Genomic DNA, 6117 nt, shown 5'->3' on the forward strand with positions numbered 1-6117 from the left:
ATTTCATAGTAATAGAGATAAGTTTTAAAGCAATGCAGACGTGAAAAGGGTTTATGTTAGTGAACTAAGATTTAAAAACAGATGTTTAAATAAAAATATCTAAAAACTAATGTCAAAAAGATCTAAATGTCTAAAGGGACTTCGTGACTCAGAATCTTTCGCCATTATCTGATGAACAAAAGTTTGAAGCGTTCATGAAACACAACAAAAAATATAACAAACATTTCCCTTGATATAAAACTAGTGCTACGTTAAACATTACGTCAACTTTATTAAATCTAAATTTTGCAGTCTATATCGTAAAAACTCATAAATCTTTTTCCAGTGTGAACAATCAAATACCTGCTGTTTTTTTGCCCGTTGACGCCACCGAATAATAATTCCACTGAACAAACAAAAAGGTGAAACGTCTAAGGACGAAACAGACGTAATTCAAAATGTTTTGACGGCAAAAAAGTTTTCAATAATTTTTTGACAATTTATATACTGATTTTCTTATTTTTCGTGGAAGTGGCCAAAACAAGTCTCGAGTTGGTAAGATCTCGAAGGTACGTAATTGTCTTATAAGAATGGTAAGTACTTTACTTGAAGTTGGTAAGATCTCGAAGGTACGTAATTGTCTTATAAGAATGGTAAGTACTTTACTTGAACCTTCTGAGAAATGTAGATACGCAAAACTAAATGAAAAACAGTGAGGTTCTTTTGCTATTATCAGTGGTAGCATACGAATGGCTTCCGTGCCGAGGGAGTCGTTTTACTTAAAAGATTTGGAAGAATCGCAGAAGGCATCTTTCATGAGGATGAAGCATCAGTATATTTGCAGTAAGTGGCGGAGGACGTGCCAAATGTTCAGTTTTTATACTCTGTTGCGACGAACTAGACAGAGTTCCTGCTTAAGTTATAAGGTATTTCTCTCGCCTTCATAGCTTGCCTTCATGGTGTAGTTGTTCTGTACGCTGGGCCGGTATTCCAAAGGTCCGTAGTTCGATTCCCAGAGAAAACGGTTGCTAAGTTTTCGTCATGCCTGCTTCTAAAAAAATACATCATGTCTCTACAGTGGCACCCGATCTAAAAGAAGGGTTGTGGATGAGGATTCTTCACACCCAGGATTTGGCGACTGGTTCCCTAAAAACCCCAGTCGCTCTTTAAAAGAGGGAGTATACAAGGTATTTCTACCGCCTTGATAGCGTGTAGTAGTTCTGCACGCTGGGCCGGTATTCCAGAGGTCCGTGGTTCGATTCCCGGCGAAGGCGGTTGCTAATTTTTCATCATGCCTGCTTCTTAAAAAAATATCTATTGTCTCTACAAAGTGACCATGAAACGTAGACTTATCGCGAAATCAGTTTTTTCTTTCGAAGTCTTTTAAAGGCTGATTTAGAGTAGGTATAACAAGTTCTAAAGATTCATAATCTTTGTCATTTGAAAGGGGAAAAAATGCATGTAACTTTGCAGCCATTAATTTTGTGCTTTAATTGCTGATTATAGACGAAGTCTACTGAAGCGCAGCTCTTTGACAGCAGAAAACAATTCTCACTGGAGTATGCACCTAAGTATACTTGACTACAGCAGCAATATGACATATATAAGACTATGGATCAAAGTCCTTTCGAATACAGCAATAGCACGACATACACAGAACGCTCTTATTCAAGGTATGGACCGAATTTTTTTCACAGCAGAGAAATTATTAATCGCTCTTGCACGAGTATAGTTCGAGATCTACTCGAGCATAGCTTATTAAAAGTATGATAAACATCGTATCTGTGCATGCCGTGCTGTTATATACCTTTATATTGATTTTGAAATGCTTTAATTATTAATCGCTCTTGCTCTTGAGAGAAATTATTAATCGCTCATGCACGAGTATAGTTCGAAATCTACTCGAGCATAGCTTATTAAAAGTATGATAAACATCGTATCTGTGCATGCCGTGCTGTTATATACCTTTATATTGATTTTGAAATGCTAACTAGAATGATTAGCTTTATATTAATTATTAGTTGAAATAAGCAAATTACAGAGCATAATGAATAAAGATTAATACCACATAAACTAAAAATTTTATTTTTTAGACACCATGCATAATTATTTTTACAAGTAATCGTTTCCTAAACGAAGCTTTTATTTTCACTTGAACTCTGGGAAACTGGCTCGTATACACGTTACACATTTGGAAAGCAACGAAAACGCCCATGCAGCCAGCCCGTTCGCGGATTTGAACCTCAGACCGGACTACCAGTGTTCACCGCTCGGCCGCTGGTGGGCCATGAGAGATTTTTGGAAGAAATGCTTTTCGGCAGTATAATTGTACAGATACAAATTTTCAAGGTATTTCTACTTAGGGGCTTAATTTATGAAAGGGCAGAAGGGGCGTTTGTCCCGAGGCTGTAGTTTCAGGAGGCATCCAAATACTCTTTTTTGTTTTACGTATAACTAATTTTATGTATTTTTTCAATCCTAAGTCTTATAAAATTAAAAAAGGAGAAAAACTAAAGAATCTTAAGATTCTGCTTTTCCAACTAAAAAAAAAAGTTTAAAACTTATGCTTTTACAATAATTAATTATTTCCTCAAAAATAAGACCTTGGTAGAAAATTTGAATTAAATTAATTAATTTTTTTAAATGGGTTCTGGTTTAAAGTATAAGCTTAATACACAATAAACTTTTAACACATAGTAAACTGTATTGAAGTTTATTATGTTCTATTAGATAAACTTTTTAACACAAAACGAAGTGAAATTATAGAAACAGTACAGGGAAAAGAAGTTATTTTATTTTAAATAAGTTGAAATGAAAAATATTGAATTGTTTAAATACTTTGTGATTAAAATTTTTGAAAACTTCTACATTGAAAAAACAAAACACACACACACACACACAAAAAAAAAAAAAAAAAAAAAGTAGAGGTGACCTTAGTAAGAAATGTGTTCCCAGGCCTTCCAATTTTTATAAGGTGGGCACTGTTCATCACACAAAACTGTCTTTGCATATTACCTAAAAACTTATTTTCTAAACGTTATTGGTACCCTTCTGCAATACATTTTCAAGTAGAATTACGAAAAAAAATGAATCCCCCTTTTTATGACGCGTGAGGAATGCAAAATATCAGAAAAGGAATATATTTTCATTTAGGCGGATTAATTTCTTTAAAAATTTGCACATATAGATTAGGTGAAAAAAATGTATATCGATTTGGTATATAAGAAATGTTTATACCATGATTCGTAAAAAAAAAATTATTTAACACTTTCCAAATATGTATTTAAGGCAATATGGTGACGAAATTTTTGCGTGTCCCGCCACTTGATATTTAAAAAAAACTGCTGTTCATCAACTGTAAATCATCCTATAAACTACCAAAATGTATATATTAAATAAACTATTTAAAGCCTAGTTTCTGTAATGAAAATAAAGCTGTAGAATTTTCAGTAAGTCTAAAGAAGAGCTATAGAGCTTCAGTATTGCTAAATATGGACCATCATTAAAGAAAAAGAAAAAAGAAAGCTTTGGAATCTACATCAGTTCTAAAGGAGAGCTGAGATGAAAATTGCCTGTCTACAGATCACCATATTCTGTTGTGAACCGCAGAATAAAAAATAATGATCAAATCCTGAGAAAATATTGAATTAAATTACTGTAAATTTTAAGAGTTGCACAGTTTTTATTGTAACTTTATACTGAAGAAATAAATAGCATTTTTATCACTATCTTATTAAATTTAGTTTTTAAAAAAGGGATTCAATTGATTGTAACAAAGCGTACCAAGGGAACATTTAATGTTTAAGGATGTTGGATTATTGGGTGGTTTCTTAAAAATACTCTATATTCATATATCCGTGATCCAAGACAGATAGCATTTGAGTGCATTGCTTAATCATTACACAATGGTAAAATCATGAAAAAAACTCTCATACAAGCCTCTTCATCTATAATTAAGACTTGAAAGAAATCAACAGTGTTCTTTGGTTTTTATGTGTATGGTCGTTACTAAATACAACATTACAAAGAATATTTCCATAAAAGATCTGCAGAAATAAAACCATTATTTACAAATTAACAAGTTGTATATTGATTTAAAAAATTTCATTTGTTACAGTTTTGCCACTTAAAATACAGAAGAAGAGACTATTTTAACTGAATATTAAATTAGTTTAGGCACCACTGTACATCACCTGCGTGGATCTGAAATACATCCAAATATAAATAAATATATGAAACACGTGACACCAAAACCAGTTAAGTTTGAAATATGATAAGAATGACGGAGTAGCAATTGAGAACTTACCTTATATGACATTATATAGTCTGTTAACTACAGAACATTGAAAACATTCTATGAAATGAGTATAAAGTTATTATATTTAACCAATAATAAATAAACAATTATATAAATTAAAAAAAAACTCTTATTTTCTCCTGTAGCCTTTAGTTTAAAGCAATTTTTTAAGTCTTATACCTAACGATTACAGTAAAAAAAAAAACATAAGCTACAGTATTGTTGAGTTACAAACTTTTTCAGTTGTTTTAAATAACAAGGTCATTGAAATTCATGAAGTTTTCAGTTACAGACTATTTTAATACATCAAAGTGCAAAAATAAAAGTAATGAACTGAATACGAAAATCAAAACATCACTTTTATTTCTTTATACACTTTAATAAAAATTACAATTAATAGAAAGCGTGCTTTTGACAGACAAATAAATAATTATAATGAATTAAAAGGAACTGGATAATGTACCAGTCTTAAATATTTATATATGAGATTTTATAACAAATAACATTAACCAACTCACTACTACTACTCACCCAATCCTACTAGTCAACTATAAATCTCCTGATATTCTTGAAGAAGTTCAGTCTGATTCCAGTAATAAGCAAGCATCAGAAACAGCAAAACAGAATTTGAATTAAAACGCGTAGTTTAGTATCTTAGTGTTACCATGACAATTTCAACCACTAGTAAGCAAGCAAAACTTCATTTTATTTATATAAAACTGGACAAATAAGTATAATAAATAATAGCTATAAATTTAACTATAAAACTAAACTGTAATAAGTGATATATATAAAACTGAACCAAACGACTGCAGTGCATCGAAGAACTGTTCAACTGAAATAAGCACTAAATTACAAACAGCTTGCAATGAATTCTCAATGCATTAAAAGAGGAAAAATAAATTAATAAATAAGAAATCGAAATATTTTCTTTGTTGAATTAATTATTATAAAAAATCTTATAATGATTAGATAAAATGATTTAAAATAACATAATCAAATTATTAAATTATCACTATAATTACATACGTAATAACTGGCTTAACTTTAAAATCGTAAATACACACCTAGAAAAAGAGCTTGAACCAAATGTGAAGACCTGACAGATATTCGGATAATTTTGGAAAACCTACCTAGCTCTTTAGGTCCTGAGAACAGTATAAAAGTGATGTCATGTGACAAAGAAATGAGAATGTTGGGGGGGGAGGAAATTTTCTATGTATTGCATAAATTTAATACCTGTCAAAGAATGCTGGAAAGTGTTAATACAAGGTGAAGATAAGGAAGACTTTCCTACCAGCAAAATTTCAATTTTTGGATAACACGCCCCCTTTTGGTTGTGCCTGTCTAATCAGCATAGCCAATAAGATGCTCTTATTTCAAGGTGTTCGGCTACGCTCACGTTTGTAATCTTGGATAAGGCGAGAATTTTTTAAACATTCCTGTTCAACTACATTTTATTTAAATATTTGTTTTTTAATTATATAACGAACTGCATTTTTTTTTATCTTTGTCTCCAGCTTAAAGTATTGAATGTAAGAGTAAAATGGTCCTTAACTTAGGAATTTCCTAAGATCAAAATTTTAAACATACAAATAAAGTTGAGTAATGTGCTTAGGATTCAATTTGGTTTATGAATATCTATATATAAGGACAATTAATTTGTATTTAAATTTAACCTTTCTTTAAAATGAAAGCAAAAATAACAACTATTACTTTTTATATTATATGTAACTTTATACTTTTTAATAATACACATAACTTAATAACAACTATTTGTTGTTATTACATTAACTAAAAGAAAACGTAATTGAAATTAATAGCTGAAGCACTTTCCAGTT

At 30.8% G+C, this 6117-nt stretch overlaps 1 protein-coding gene across 3 annotated transcripts in view; it reads right to left on the reverse strand.

Moving 5' to 3' along the window:
- Positions 1-5500, reverse strand: part of LOC118193485 (salivary peroxidase/catechol oxidase-like) — a 108988-nt gene extending 103488 nt beyond the window's left edge. For all 3 annotated transcript variants that reach the window (XM_035364593.2, XM_035364599.2, XM_035364590.2), the window contains exon 1: positions 5344-5500. The gene's annotated coding sequence lies outside the window, so the exon portion shown is untranslated. The remainder of the gene's footprint in view (positions 1-5343) is intronic.
- Positions 5501-6117: the final 617 nt, after the last annotated feature.

This window comes from Stegodyphus dumicola, chromosome 4 (genome assembly GCF_044657685.1).
Source record: "Stegodyphus dumicola isolate Sdum_Otavi_A_Nest chromosome 4, ASM4465768v1".
Classification (NCBI taxonomy): domain Eukaryota; kingdom Metazoa; phylum Arthropoda; class Arachnida; order Araneae; family Eresidae; genus Stegodyphus; species Stegodyphus dumicola.